This window comes from Sus scrofa, chromosome 5, assembly GCF_054392235.1.
Source record: "Sus scrofa isolate SSC_HxYL_T2T_F1_AM1 chromosome 5, Sscrofa_HxYL_maternal_Yorkshire_Landrace_v2.0, whole genome shotgun sequence".
NCBI classification, from domain to species: domain Eukaryota; kingdom Metazoa; phylum Chordata; class Mammalia; order Artiodactyla; family Suidae; genus Sus; species Sus scrofa.
In genome coordinates, this window is record NC_139387.1 from 23790273 (window position 1) to 23807377 (window position 17105).

The following is a 17105-nucleotide window of genomic DNA, read 5'->3' on the forward strand; positions in this document are numbered from 1 at the left end:
TCCTCCTTTGCTTCAGAGAGACCATGTCAGCCCTTCCCCCCGCCACAAGAAAACCCATGCTGCCTCAAAGAAGATGACCAACAACACCAGCCCTCAGGAAACATTCCACAGCAGTGCCAAGGCAAACACTGCCCAGCCACGAGGAGTACAACTCCACCAGGAAAAAGAAAACAAGCAAGATGAAGAAGCTGAGAAACCACCCCCAGTTAAATCAACAAGAGATCTCACCTAAAGCAGTCAACAATGAAACAGACCGCTGCAGTCTGGCAGACTTGGAGTTCAAAAGGGAGATAGTGAAAATACTGAAGGAATTTTAAGAGAAGATATGAACAGTAATGCAGACACCCTCAGAAAGGAACTTGAAAATATAAGGAGGAACCAAGAAAAATGCGAAAATTCATTTGCAGAGATACAAACTGAACTAAGGTCAGTAAAAACCAGAATGAATAATGCAGAAGAACAAATTAGTAATGTGGAAGATAGAATAATGGAAATCACCCAAACAGGTCAGCAGACAGAAAACCAAATGAAAAAACATGAAAGCAATGTAAGAGACCTATGGGATAATATAAAGTGGGCCAATCTATGCATAACAGGAATTCCAGAAGGAGTAGAAAAAGATAAGGGGATGGAACATATATTTGAAGAAATTATCACTGGAAACTTCCCAAATCTAAAGGATACTGATTTAAAGATAAAGGAAGTACAGAGGGCCCCAAATAAGGTGAACCCAAATAGATCCATACCAAGACACAGTATAATAAAAATGGAAAAAGTTAATGATAAAGAGAGGATCCTAAAGGCAGCAAGAGAAAAGAAGAATGTTACCTACAAGGGAACCCCCATAAGGTTATCAGTTGATTTCTCTTCCAAAACCCTACAGGCCAGGAGGGAATGGCAAGAGACATTTAAAGGGCTAAAAGGAAAAAATATGCAACATAGAATACTCTACACAGCAAGAATACCATTTAAAATAGAAGAGGAAATAAAATTTTTTTCCAACAAACAAAAGCTAAAAGCAATACAAAACCCAGGCTAAAAGAAATATTGAAAGGGCTTCTCTAAACCAAAAAGAAAGGAATGAGGAAGCCACAATCAGGGAGCAGTCACTCAGATAAGCCAGCATGCAGATTTAATCATGAACATGTTTAAAACAAAATAAAACTAAAAAGAAAAAAAGTAGTCATCAAAATCATAAAATGTGGGCAAGGGATGTGAGGAAATAAATTCTCTCTTTTTAAATTTCTTTTTCTTTCTTTCTTTCTTTCTTTCTTTCTTTCTTTCTTTCTTTCATTCTTTCTTTCTTTCTTTCATCTGTTTCTCTTCTTAATTTTAATATAGTAATGAAGTGTTTGAACCTACAGCACCATCAGGCTAAAACACACAATTATAGGAAGGGGTTAGCATACTTAAAAAACAGGGCAACCACAAATTAAAACCAAACATTGCATTTGCAAAAAATGAAAAGAAAAACACTCAAGCAGAAAATAATTGGAGACCATCCAACCAAAAAAAGAAAGGAAGAATGGAGAATCATAGAATCAACTGGAACACAAGGTTTAAAATGGCAATAAATAATCATCTATCAATTATCACCTTAAATGTCAATGGACTGAATGCTCCAATCAAAAGACACACAGTGGCTGAGTGGATAAAAAAGCAAAAACCTTCAATCTGCTGCCTATAAGAAACTCACCTTAGGACAAAGGACACATACAGATTGAAAGTGAAGGGGTGGAAAAAAATATTTCATGCCAATAGACATGACAGGAAAGCAGGAGTTGCAATACTCATATCAGACAAAATAGACTTTAAAACAAAAGACATAAAGAAAGACAAAGAAGGACATGATTTAATGATTAAGGGATCCATCCAAGAGGAGGATATTGCTATCATCAACATATATGCCCCAAATACAGGAGCACCCACATACATACAACAAATATTAACAGACATAAAGGGAGAAATTGATGGGAATACAAACATGGTAGGAGACTTTAATACCCCGCTAACACCAATGGACAGATCCTCTAGACAGAAAACCAATAAAGCAACAGAGATCCTAAAGGAAACAATAGAAAAGTTAGAGTTAATTGACATCCTTGGGACACTACATCCAAAAAAATCAGAATACACATTCTTCTCAAGTGCACAAGGAACATTCTCAAGAATCAACCACATATTGGGACACAAAGCTAACCTCAACAGATTTAGGAGCATAAAAATTAATTCAAGTATCTTCTCTGACCACAATGCCATGAAATTAGAAATCAACCACGGGAAAAGCAAAGAGAAAAAACCTACTCCATGGAGACTAAACAACATGCTACTAAAAAACCAATGGGTCAATGAGGAAATCAAGAAGGAAATTAAAAAATACCTTGAGACAAATGATAATGAAGACACAACCTCTCAAAATCTATGGAACACTGCAAAAGCAGTGCTCAGAGGAAATTCATAGTGATGCAAGCCTTTCTCAAAAAAGAAGAAAGATCTCAAATTGACAACCTAACCCTCCACCTAAACGAATTCGAAAAAGAAGAACAGAAGAGACCTAAAGTCAGCAGAAGGAAGGAAATTAAAAAGATCAAAGAGGAAATCAATAAAATAGAGATTCAAAAAAACAATAGAGAAAATTAATAAAACCAAGAGCTGGTTCTTTGAAAAGGTGAACAAAATTGACAAACCCCTGGCCAGACTCACTAAGAAGAGGAGAGAAAGAACCCAAATAAACAAAATTAGAAATGAAAAAGGAGAAATCACAACAGATACTGCAGAAACACAAAATACCATAAGAGAATACTATGAACAACTATATGCCAACAAACTTGACGATCTGGAAGAAATGGAAAGTTTTCTACAATCTTACAGCCTGTCAAAACTGAATCAAGAAGAAACAGACCAACTGAACAGACCAATCACTAGAAATGAAATTGAAGAGGTCATAAAAACACTCCCTACAAATAAAAGTCCAGGACCAGATGGCTTCACAGGCAAATTCTACCAAACATATAAAGAGGACCTGGTGCCCATCCTCCTTAAATTCTTTCAAAAGGTTGAAGAAGGAACACTCCCAAAGACATTCTATGATGCCACCATCACCCTCATTCCAAAACCAGACAAAGATACCACCAAAAAAGAAAACTATTGGCCAATATCTTTGATGAATATAGACACAAAAATTCTCAACCAAATCTTAGCCAACTGAATCCAACAACATATCAAAAAAATTATACACCATGACCAGGTTGGGTTCATCCCAGGTTCACAAGGATGGTTCAACATACGCAAATCAATCAATGTCATATACCACATCAACAAAAGAAAAGTCAAAAACCATATGATCATCTCAATAGATGCAGAAAAAGCATTTGACAAAGTCCAACATCCATTCATGATCAAGACCCTCGCCAAAGTGGGTATAGAGGGAACATTCCTGAACATGATCAAAGCCATTTATGACAAACCCACAGCAAATATAATACTCAATGGGGAAAACCTGAAATCCTTCTCACTCAAATCTGGAAAAAGACAGGGATGCCCACTCTCACCACTGCTCTTCAACATCGTTTTGGAAGTCTTAGCCACAGCAATTAGACAAACAAAAGAAATCAAAGGCATCCATATAGGAAGAGAAGAGATCAAACTGTCACTGTATGCAGACGACACGATACTATACATAGAAAATCCTAAGGACTCAACCCAAAAACTACCTGAACTGATTAATAAATGCAGCAAAGTAGCAGGATATAAGATTAACATTCAGAAGTCAGTTGCATTTCTGTATACCAACAATGAAATATTAGAAAAGGAATACAGAAATACAATACCTTTTAAAATTGCACCTCACAAAACCAAATACCTCGGAATACACCTGACCAAGGAGGTAAAGGACCTATATGCTGAGAACTATAAATCTTTAATCAAAGAAACTAAAGAAGATGTAAAGAAATGGATAGATATTCCATGTTCCTGGATTGGAAAAATCAATATTGTAAAAATGGCCATACTACCCAAAGCAATCTACAGATTCAATGCAATCCCTATCAAAGTACCCATGACATTTTTCACAGAACTAGAACAAACAATCCAAACATTTACATGGAACCACTAAAGACTCAGAATCGCCAAAGCAATCCTGAGAAACAAAAACCAAGCAGGAGGCATAACTCTCCCAGACTTCAAGAAATACTACAAAGCCACAGTCATCAAGACAGTGTGGTACTCGTATCAAAACAGACAGACAGACCAATGGAACAGAATAGAGAACCAACCTATGGTCAATTAATCTTTGACAAGCAAGGCAAGAACAGAAAATGGGAAAAAGAAAGTCTATTCAGCAAGCATTGCTGGGAAACCTGACAGCTGCATGCAAAGCAATGAAACTAGAACACACCCTCACACCATGCACAAAAATAAACTCAAAATGGCTGAAAAACTTAAATATAAGACAAGACATCATCAAACTCCTGGAAGAGAACATAGGCAAAACACTCTCTGACATCAACATCATGAATATTTTCTCAGGTCAGTCTCCCAAAGCAATAGAAATTAGAGCAAAAATAAACCAATGGGACCTCATCAAACTGAAAAGCTTTTGCACAGCAAAGGAAACCAAAAAGAAAACAAAAAGACAACTTATAGAATGGGAGAAAACAGTTTCAAATGATGCAACTGACAAGGGCTTAATCTCTAGAATATATAAGCAACAACTCAACAGCAAAAGAGCCAATCAAGCAATGGAAAAAATGGGCAAAAGACCTGAATAGACTCTTCTCCAAGGAAGATATACAGATGGCCAGCAAACACATGAAAAAATGCTCAACATCACTGATTATAAGAGAAATGCAAATCAAAACTAGCATGAGATACCATCTCACACCAATCAGAATGGCCATCATTAATAAATCCACAAATAACAAGTGCTGGAGGGGCTGTGGAGACAAGGGAACCCTCCTGCACTGCTGGTGGGAATGCAAACTGGTACACCCACTATAGATAACAGTTTGGAGATACCTTAGAAATCTATACATAGAACTTCCATATGACCCTGCAATCCCACTCTTGGACATATATCGGACAAAACTCTACTTAAAAGAGACACATGCACCCGCATGTTCATTGCAGCACTATTCACAATAGCCAAGACATGGAAACAACCCAAGCGTCCATCAACAGATGATTGGATTAGGACGATATGGTATATATACATAATGGAATATTACTCAGCCATAAAAAAGAACAACATAATATAATTTATAGCAACATGGGTGGAACTATAGATTTTCATACTGAGTGAAATAAGTCAGAAAGATAAAGACAAATACCATATGATTTCACTTATAACTGGAATCTAATATCCAGCACAAAGGAACATTTCTACAGAAAAGAAAATCATGGACCTGGAGAATAGACTTGTGGCTGCCTGATGGGAGAGGGAGGGAGTGGGAGGGATTGGGAGCTTGGGGTTATCGGATACAACTTGGAATGGATTTACAATGAGATCCTGCTGAGTAGCATTGAGAACTATGTCTAGATACTTACATTGTAACAGAATGAAGGGTGGAAAAAAAATGTATACATGTAAGTGTATCTTGGCCCCCATGCTGTAGAGCAGAGAAATAAATAAATTAATTTTTTAAAAAATTTAAAAATTTAAAAAATGAAACAGATATTTTTGAGTGCTTACTCTCTGCCAGGCAATGGCTTAAAGGGATACTTTATTTCTCATAATTTTAAACTTACATAAATTGAGAAAACGGCATAATGCCCCCTGCTGTACCCATCACAGTGTCAAGTATCTGTCTCCAGTCAATCTTGTCTCATCTACAAACTGGTCCATTCCTCACAAATCCTACTTGATTATTTGAAACAGATACACATATTATCTCACCTATAATATTTCAGTACGTATCTCTAAAAATAAATATTTTTTAAACATGAAGTTGTAGCATATATGTAATATATAGTAAAGAACATAGGAGTTCCCATCGTGGCTCAGTGGTTAACGAATCTGACTAGGAACCATGAGGTTGTGGGTTCGATCCCTGGCCTTACTCAGTGGGTCAAGGATCTGGCGTTGCCATGAGCTGTGTTGCCATGAGTTGTGTTGTAGGTCACAGAGGTGGCTCAGATCCTTCATTGCTGTGGCTCTGGCATAGGCCGGCAGCTACAGCTCTGATTAGACCCCTAGCCTGGGACCCTCCATGTGCCACAGGAGCCACCTAAAAAAGGCAAAGAGACAAAAAAAAAAAAAAAGGAACATAATTCAATGTGTACAGATTGACGAATTTTTGTAAGTGTAGCTACTCATGTAACCATCACACAGATCCAGATATAGCATATTTTCAGCCTCATAGAAACCTCTTTCATGTCTCTTCAGATCAATATCTTTGCAAATAAATCTGCTATACTGACATAAAATGCCAAAGATTAGTTTTGTATGTTCATGATCATTGTATGAATAGGAATGCAGAGAATGTGCTCTTTTGAGTCTGGTTTCATTTGCTCCCATTATGTCTGTGACAGTTGTAGCAATAGTTTATTCTTTTAATTTATAAGTTGTAATCAATTATAAAAATACAACACAATTTAATCATTTTCTCTTCATGGATATCTGGGCTGGTTCCCAGTATGAGTCATAATGGCTGCTAAGAATTCCCTTTACATGTTTTTCGGCAGACATACTCACTCATGTCTTTAGAATATAGAACTAGCAGTAGAATTGATAGGCTATATTGTAGCCATGTTCTCAGGTTAGTTGACACTGTCAAATAATTTTTGAAAATAGTGTGCCAATTCATTCTTCTATCAGCAATGGATAAAAGTAATAATTGCTCCACATTCTTGCTAACATGTAACTTTTCCAGTTTAGCCATATTTTAACTAATGATGTTGAACACCTTATTGTATGCTTTTTGGATATTAGACTTCCTATTTTGTGACATGCCTATTCAAAAATGTGTACCTTTTATTAGATTTCTTTCCTCTTTAATTTTTTTTTTTTTTTGGAGTTTTGTGATCTTCTATATACTAGTCCTTTGTCAGGGTTATGTACTGACATATTTTTAATTATCTCTGTCTTGCTTTTCCTATTGTTTTTTATCTTGACTTTAAAAAGCAAAAGTTCCTAATTTTGTTTTTAATTTTTTTTTCTACAACCATACCTGCAGTATATAGAAGTTCTTGGGCTAGGTGTAGAATCAGAGTTGCAGCTGCAGGCCGATGCCACAGCCATGGCAACACCAGATCAGAGCTGCATCTGTGACTTATGCCACAGCTTGCAGCAATGCCAGATCCTTAATCCACTGAGGGGGGTCAGGGATCAAACACATATCCTCATGGACACTATATCGGGTTCTTAACTGAACTCCAGTTCCTAACTGTAGTGAAGTCAATTCATGATTTCCTTTATGTTACGGCTCTTTATTTTTTGTTTCAGGAATCCTTGCAGAACCCAGTGCCAGGGAGGTATACCTCAATGTTCTAGACTGTAAGTTTTACTCATGTATCTTACAAATGAAGGTTAATTGCCCATCTGAAATTAACTTTTATATAAGGCTTGAGGTAGGGAACAATGTTCAGTTTTTTCACGTGACTATCCAAGTAACTCGCAATTATTTTTTGAAAAGAATGACCATTGATCTTTTCTACTTGCATTCAATGGCAAGCCTGTCATAACCAACTGATTCATGTATGAGTCTTTTTCATTTAATTCCATTGATATACTTATCTTTGAATCAGTATGCTACTGTTTTATTTATAGCAGCTTTAAAATAAGTTTTTATAGTCAGTATTGTAATTCAAACAACTTTCTTCTGTTTCCTTAAGATTACTTGGGCTCTTTTTGGCCCTTTGTTTTTCATAAAACTTTAAAAATGTTGGCAATTTTTCTAAGCAAGTAAAAAATACTCTTCAGTGATTTAAGACTGCATTCGATATATGGGTCAATTTGGGTAAAATTAATGTCTTTACAACATTGAGAATTCCAATTCAATACAACATGTATCACACACATTAATTTTTATATATTGAACAATTCTTGTATGCCAGGGATAATCCCACTAGGACATGGTGTAAGATCCATTTAATGTGCTGGTGAATTTGGTTTAGTAGTATTTTTTGTTAAGGATTTTTACATCAATATTCAGCAGAAATATTGGCCTGTAGTTTTTTGATAGTATTCTATCTAGTTTGATAATCAGGATAATAATACCTTGTAAAATTAATTTGAAAGTGTTTCCCCTTTCTTCAACCTTCTGGGAGAATTTGAGAAGGGTTGGCCTTAATTCTTTAAATATTTGGTAGAATTCATCAGTGAAGCCATCTTCTATATAATATTCCCTTAGATTTCTTTTTTAAAACATAAATTCATTTTTAAGTGTGCTTTTTACCTTATAGATATTTGGAATTTGGGGGAAATTTCTCTTTATTTACAGCATAATTCCATGGTTGTCAGAAAACACTATTTGTGGAACTGAATGTATTACATTTCTTGAGATTTATCATATGGCTCAGAATATGGTTTTTCTTGACAAATTTTCAGTTTGCACTTGAAAAGAACATATATTCTGCTATTTTTGTGTGGAAAGTTCTACAAATGCCTGATAGGTCTCAGTGGTTTACAGAATTTTTCAAGTCTTCAATTTCCATATTGATCCTCTGCCAAGTTGTTTTATCCATTAGTCATTAGTTTGAAGTTTTGCTCAAGTATTCCATATTCTTACTGATTTTCTGTTCATTAGTTCTACCAATTATTTTGTTTAAATATCCTACTGTAATTGTATAATAGTAGTTGAAATACTATTTCTTCTTGTAGTCTATCAGTTTTTGCTTCATGTACTCTGAAACTCTGTTATTAAGAGCATTAAATTTGAGAATTTCTGTGTCATTTTAATAAACTCACCTCTTTAGTCATTGAGAAATAACCTTCTGTATTTCTGGTAAACTTTGCCCTAAAATCTAATATGTCTCATATTAATATAGCTATTCTGGACCTCTTTTGATTAGTGCTAGGAAGGGATATGCACTATTATCCTTCTAATTTTATGCTCTTTATATTTAAAAGGGAATTTTTTTATACAACTTATACTTTGGTTTTGCTGGTTTATTCAATATGATAATCTGTGCCTTTTAGCTGGGATATTTAGATGATTTACATTTAATCCAGTTTTTATACGTCCAAGTTTAAATCTATCACCTGGCCAATTGCTTTTTGTTTTGTGCACCATCTCTTCTCTTACCTATTTTCTTTCCTTTTTTTTTTTTTTTTGCTTTTTAGGGCTGCACCCATGACACATGGAAGTTCCCAGGCTAGGGATCGAATTGGAGCACCAGAGTACACCACAGCCACAGCAATGCAGAATCTGAGCCACATCTGTGAACTACACCAGAGCTCATGGCAACATCAGGTTCTTAACCCACTGAGTGAGACCAGGGATTGAACCTCCATCCTCATGGATACCAGTCAGATTTGTTTCCACTGAGTCATGAAGGGAACTCCCCTTTTTGCTCTTTTTTTATGCATACTTTTGGATTAAGTGAATTTTTTAGTTTTGCTTTCATCTCCTGTGTTAGTTTCCTACTGTAACTGTAACTAATAACACAATTAGTAGCTTGAAATGACACAAGTTTCATCTACCCTTTTTTGAGTTAGATGTCCAGTGTGAGTCTCACTGGGTTAAAATCAAGGCGTTCCTTTTTGGAAGTTCTAGGGTGGGGAATATTTTTCCTTGACTCTTCGGCTTCAAGAGACTGCCCAAATTTTTTAACTTATGGACCCCTTCTTCTAACTTCAAAGTCAGCAACATCATGTCTCTCTATAAACGTTCCTATGATCAAATATCTCTCTGTTCTCTTATGCCTTCCTCTTTTGCTTAAGGACCCTCGTTATTGCTTTGGGCCCACCTACATAATCCAGGATAATTTCCCTATTTTACAGACAGACAATTAACAACCATAATTTCATCTATAAACTTACTTTTTAATATGTAAGTTAATATATTAATAAATTTTGGGATTCATACAAAAACATCTTTGGAGGTTGGAGGAGGACATTATCTGCCTACCACATTTTCCTTGATGGGTTACTAGCTACTACACTTGGTTTCATTATTTTTGTATTTGATTTAGGATTTATAGTATATATCTTCAATTTACCACCGTCTACCTTCAAATGTCATATAACCATCTATGCAATAGAATCCTGACAGCATAATGCCAACAGAATGGCGATTACATTTTTGAACTTGTTCATAGAATGTGTTTTAAAAAAAATTATTGAAAGTATATATTGAAAAATATTAAAAATGAGTATACCATCCTGCAGTTATTTATATTTTTCCTTTCTTAATTATCTGTATTTTTGCATTTCAAGTAAATATAATAAAAATAATAAAGAAGAAAAAATGGTCTTTTGTGATAATTTAGCTGCTATAAATGATACGAAAACAAAGAGAAGTCTATCCGGTTCCTTATCAACGGGCTTTCACTCTTTTAATGTGTGTCTGATGTTATTTTTGAATTCATGTCTCTAAGGAAATGTCCCCACTGTTGCTTCTTTCAGGCGTCTTGCTGAGTGGCTTACCCAAGGGATTCATTAGTGATTCCTTACCCTAAGACGCTAAGAAATCATGTTTATATACTTAGTTTCAGTTTTGTCAGCAAAGCTCCTTCCCCAAAAAAGGCACTCTTATTGGTATAAAGTTAGAGCAATGAGAATTATCATTTCTTCAAACCAAAGACAGTTCATCATTATCCAGAAGCCTCTGAATAGTGTTTTACTTAACATTTTTCTCTTCATCTTTTTAACCTTCGGGGCTACTGTGGGTGATGAATCAGCTGACACTACTATTGGCACTTGGAAAAGTAAGTATGATGCTTATAATTTCCCTCATTTTTCCCTTTGAGAACTCTAGATGACAGTTTCTCCTGAGCAACAAATTGTATCTGTTTTCACCAATATTGTAATGAAAAAGCTACTTAAATGATTGTACTTATTTAATTGTACTTAATCAAAAGCTTTATTGATTGGCAAGTTTTCATCAAAGGTGCATGATATTTGTGTAGATAGTTCACCAAAACATTATGATTTCATTAGATTGATAGATACGGATATAGATAGATATATAAAAGCATATGACAAGAATTGCTTTATTTAATGACCCACAAACATTTTTAGAATGAGAATAATTTCTGAAAGCCAATAACTCAACAGTCACATTTCGGGGTCTGTTGTTTTCCCAAAAGTCTCCTTTTAATAGGTTTTAAGTAAGAGAATAAAAGAAAAGGAAAAGAAAAGTTTGTTGGATATTGCCCAGATCACTCAGAGTTGAGAACATTTTCACATGATGCTCTAGGAACGTCTAGGTTGAGGATAGGATGATGGAGAGTATGGGTGGCTTGCAGACCTAGTGCCATCAAGTACATCACAAGAGTAGGCTGGTGAGCCTAACAGCTCCACAGAAAACTATGGCCCTAGGTCGGTCCTCTCTCCCTAACAGGACAGCAGTTTTAACTGTGGGAACTGTATACAAAGTGGGAACTGACAGAGCTCAATATCGATACAAAGACAGTGTTTTAAAGAAACTAATTAAAACCATTCACCTAACAAACTAAATGGGGAAATTTTCTTTAAACTCTCAATTTAAGAAAACTATGGCCACTGGAAATTTTTGATTAGCTGCTATTATAAATATTTAGTAATAACTTACTATGATGGAACAGTCTGGTCCAAAACCCCATTGTTTGAGGCCCTTAACCTTTTGTTTTGTTAGTCTCTTACAGAAGAATGCATTGATAAAGTATAATTGGAAACAACAAAGAGAAAACTCCAAGGAAAACTTTTTTATCTGCAGAAGGTAGGACGAGAAAAAATTCTGTATTGGTCTATTTTATGAGAAATTTTTACGCACAGACATAATAAGAAATATTTCATGGATGATGTCAGAGCCACTAACAAGTCCTACTCCAAACCAAGTGTCAATACACTTTAAAACTTTGTTTCAGTAAAACACAGTAGTGACTTTCATTAGGCAAAAAATCAAGCATTCATATAGTGGACCAGATGTATAATATTAATAAAAACATTATGGATGTCACTTGGGTAACATTGTTCAAATGCTTTAAAATTAGGAATATCCTTGTCCTGGAAATTCCACTGACATAACTATGATAAATGTGAAGTATTTATACAAAAGAAAGAAATTTAAGCATTCTTTAACTCCATACACGAAAATAAACTCAAAAGAGACTAAAGACCTAAATTCAAGACTGGATACTACACAAATAATTTTTTTTTTTTTGTCTTTTTGCCATTTCTTGGGCTGATCTGCGGCATATGGAGGTTCCCAGGCTAGGGGTCAAATCGGAGCTGTAGCCACCCACCTACACCAGAGCCACAGCAACATGGGATCCGAGCTGCATCTGCAAACTACACCACAGCTCACGGCAACGCCGGATCCTTAACCCACTGAGCAAGGGCAGCGACCGAACCTGCAACCTCATGGTTCCTAGTCGGATTTGTCAACCACTGTGCCATGAAGGGAACTCCCAAATAAGTTTAGATTGACAGTTTTTTTTGTTATTCTTTTCAGCATGATAAGGATGTTATTTTGTTGACCTCATTTTGGTGAGTTTGCTTTTTAGTCCATTCCCAGCTTTCTGGATTCCAGGAGGATTTTCCTCTGCCTTGATAAACTGTCCCAGTTTTGGAACAGGCTATCCCATATCCTGTGTAGATGTGCCATATTTTGGAAGGGTTTTTCTCAGTTCTCTGTCCCATTCCTTATCCTGCATTTGAAATGTATTCTGAAGACTTTTTATTTATATTTGGGACAATATCTGTTCCCCCTCTGAAACTTTGATATAATACCTCTAGTGCGAATTTGTGGGAAGGGGTAAGTAAATATTCACTCTGGGGAAACTTGGAATTTTGTCTACACAAAAGCCCTTATGCAGCCACTATAAGTGTATTAACATTCTGGCTGGTTCCTTTGTTCTCTTACCTATGGCAAATCCCTTCATTTTTAAGAACTCTGCTATAGATGCAGATATTTTAGGGTCATTCCTCTCCCAGGAAGTGTGTAAGACTTTATAGTTTATTTCATCTAGATGTCTTTGGATCCTCAGCTCTCTGAGAGAATTTCTTTTTATGGTGCACCCACAACATAGGGACTGAATCCAAGCCACAGCTGTGACCTAGGTCACAGCTGCAGCAATGCTGGATTCTTTAACCCTTGCATCAGGCCAGAGATCAAACCCATGCCTCCACCTCAACCCAAACCACGGCAGTCTGATTCTTGACCCACTGCACCTCATTGGGAACTCCTGAGAGGATTTTTTTTTAACCGTGATTTTATTACTAATCTGTTCTGTCTTGGTCATAGAGGAGGAATCAACAATGTGACTCTACAGCCTGACAAGGGAGAGTATTGCCCCTCTTGCCTTTGATACTCCTTTATGCATTTGAAATCTTGCTGAATTTTTCTTGAAAGCAATAAAGACATTGGAGATCAATGATGAGAAACCAAACAATAACAACCTTCATTCTCCTTGGACTGACAGATGACCCTCAACTTCAGATTCCAATTTTTATGTTTCTGTTTCTCACTTACATGTTGAGTGTAACTGGGAATCTGGCCATCATATCCCTCACTTTAGTGGACTCTCACCTGAAAACCCCCATGTACTTCTTCCTACAGAATTTTGCCTTTTTAGAAATTTCATTTACATCTGCTTGTATCCCTAGGTATTTGTACAACATAGCCACAGGGGACCGGTCAATTACTTATAATATTTGTGTTATTCAAGTGTTTTTTATTGGTGCACTTGGAGTGACCGAATTTTATCTCTTGGCCACCATGTCCTATGACCGCTACGTGGCCATCTGCAAACCCCTGCATTATGTGGCCATCATGAACAGCAGAGTGTGCGGAAGGCTTGTCCTCTGTTGCTGGACAGCTGGAATGCGGATCATACTCCCACCACTTATCATGATAGTAAACCTTGAATTCTGTGACTCTAATGCAATTGATTACTTTTTCTGTGATGTATCTCCTATCTTAAAGATTTCATGCTCAGACACTTGGCTTTTGGAGCAGATGGTGATAGCCTGTGCTGTGCTGGCCTTCATCACAACACTTTTGTGTGTTGTTCTGTCCTATGTATACATTCTCAAGACCATTCTAAGGTTCCCCTCTGCTCAGCAAAGGAAAAGGGCCTTTTCTACCTGTTCTTCTCACATGATCGTGGTTTCCATCACCTATGGCAGGCTGCATTTTCATCTACATCAAGCCTTCAGCAAAGGAATCCGTGGCTATTAATAAGGCTGTGACAGTGCTCATGACATCCATCGCCCCCATGCTGAACCCTTTCATCTACACTCTGAGAAACAAACAAGTGAGACGAGCCTTCAGGGACTCATTCAAAAGAATCACATTCCCCTCAAAGAAGTAAAAGAATGCTGAAATCTAGGAATGAAGTTTTCAAAAGATGGAGCTTCCTAAATATAAATCCACTAAGACAAAATTATCCTGTCTTTCTCATCTGTGCTCTAATCTACGCTAATTTCCTCAAAACATCCTTTAGACTTCAGACCAAAATCAGTTTATTCTTTACTCTTCTCATAAATGAGCTAACCACCTTATCAAAAAATAACTATATGTTCATACTAAATATACTAATTACTTTACCTTCTTTCCAACTTAACCGAAACTACAAAATTTCCAAATGGTGAAAAACAAACATGATGCAAAACAAAGCAAAAATTACTGCCTAATTTATGAGAAATGTGTTCAAAATGAATTAACATCACTACAAGAAAGTTGTATTCTGAATCTAAAAAAGAAAAAATAAAGACTCAGCACCACTACCTCAGCCATGCATACATGAAATTTTAGACACAGTTAGGCGGAACTAAACTCTATCATAATCCTGGCCAATAAGTTTTGATGATTGAGGATGGCCAAATACACACTAGTATTAAAATGGGCAAAGGACCTGTCCTTCCAGAATGTTTGGGAATTTTCTCTACGACTATCCAGATCTACTTTCAATCCTTTTCCATTGTTTTCTATGCTCCATGAGACTTACCTTACACAGAAGCACACTCAAATATTAAAATCAGATATAAAAATCAATATTTTGCTATAGGGATTGAATATAAAATAATAATTAATGGATGTATTTTGGAGAGCCTCTATAGTGAGTCCAAATTATTTACTGTATAATTGTGTTTTATCAAGGACCAAGCTACCAGCAATGGTATGAAACAGTGAGCTCTAAGATTTCAGCTTGAAAATAGTTAAGAAGGTAGAACAGTAAAAGAAAATTTTATTATTGATGGCATCATAATACACTGTCAATAAAACCAATCCAGAACATGGACAAAATTTTTAAATAAATTTGGAAAAATGCAATGGAGATACAGAGTCTATAAATTATTATATTGTGATACAGTTAAACTGATCTATAAGAAATTTATCCTTAAAAGCTGTAAAAATGATCGAAAGTCCACCAGTATAGTTACAATATTAATCACAAAATTAAAGAATACATTTTATGTGAACCTGCTCAAGGTTACTTGTCATTATTTATCACCAACGGATTTTGACATTTTCTGTTCTAACAAAATCACTGATTTTCTTGTAAAGATTGGACCAAAATCAGAAGTCAAATTTGAGGAACCATATTCACAACATTCATTCTGCTAGTACTAACAGATGATCCACAACTGCCTTTACTTTTTCTCATTACCTACTTGTTGACTGTAACTGGGGACCTGGCTAAAATCCTACTTACATTAGTGGATTCTCACCATAAACACCAATGTACATAGTTTTTGCTACATAGTTTTTCCTTCTAAGAGATCTTATTCACATCAGCTTGTACTCCTAGATACTTGTATAACCTACTGTGCTTGTACCATCCAAGCATTGTTTACTAAACGCTTGGTGGTAACTGAATTTTTCCCTCTGGCCACCATGTCCTGTGGTCACTACGTTGCCATCTACAAACCCCTGAACTACACCACCACATGAGCACCAGGCTGCAGAAGAGTCATGTTTTGTTCTTGGATGGCTGCCTTGTTAATCATACTTACACCGTTTAGCTTGAGCCAAAATCTGGAATTCGGTGGCTCTAATGTCATTTATAGCCTTTTCTGTGATGGCTCTCCCTTTCTGAAAGCTCTCATGCTCAGATACATGGGTAATTGAGCAGATGGTTATAGTTTGTGATGTGCTGACCTTCATTACAACATTTCTTTTTGTAGTTCTCTCCTACATATGCATAATCAAATAAGATTTCTGTCATCTCAGCAAAGGAGAAAAGCCTTTCCTATCTGTTATTTCCTTGTGATTGTGGTTTCTATCACCTACGGCAGCTGAATCTTCATCCACAGCACACCTTCAGCAAAGGAATCAGTTGCTATTAATAAGGTTGTAATTGAACTAACTACTTTTATTGCTCCTCTGTTGACCCCCTTCATTTACACCTTTAGAAACCAGCAAGAAAAACAAGCTTTCAATGACCCAATCAAAAGAATCACCTTCTCCAAGAAGAAAAGGAATGCCAAAATTGATGATTCAAGTTTTCATACATTAGCCTCTCAAAGCATGTATCATTAAGTTACTAAAATTATTTGTTCTTTCCTAATCTGAAATCCATTCAAATTAAATTTCTATGACTGGAAATCATAAACCTCCTAAAAGAAAACATAGGCAGAACAGTCTTTGGCTTAAATCCTAGCAATATTCTTTTTTGCATCCATCTTTTAAAGCAAAGGAAGTAAAAGCAAAATAAACAAATGAGATCTAATTAGACTTAAAAGTGTTATACATCAAAGAAAACCATCAACAAAACAAAAAGACAACCTACTTGGGAGAAAATATTTGCTAAGGACATGAATGATATGGTGTTAATATCCAAAATGTATAAATAGCTCATAAAATCGAACATCAAAAAATAACCCAATTAAAAAAAATGTGCAGAAGACCTGAATAGACATTTTCCTAGGAAGACATACAGATGGCCAACAGGCAAATGAAAAGATGATCTCCATCATTAATTATCAGAGCTGAAAATTAAAACCATAATGATATATGACT

General features: G+C 35.9%; 2 protein-coding genes and 1 pseudogene across 2 annotated transcripts in view; 2 read left to right on the plus strand and 1 right to left on the minus strand.

Moving 5' to 3' along the window:
• The window catches only part of LOC110255239 (olfactory receptor 6C1-like), a 371689-nt gene that overhangs the window by 338330 nt on the left and 16254 nt on the right, over positions 1-17105 (minus strand). The window lies entirely within an intron of this gene.
• The window catches only part of LOC146403233 (olfactory receptor 6C6-like), a 105040-nt gene continuing 94929 nt past the window's right edge, over positions 6995-17105 (plus strand). The window contains exon 1 of the mRNA XM_084955932.1: positions 6995-7708. The gene's annotated coding sequence lies outside the window, so the exon portion shown is untranslated. The remainder of the gene's footprint in view (positions 7709-17105) is intronic.
• LOC100151922 (olfactory receptor 6C2-like) lies at positions 13515-14454 on the plus strand (annotated as a pseudogene).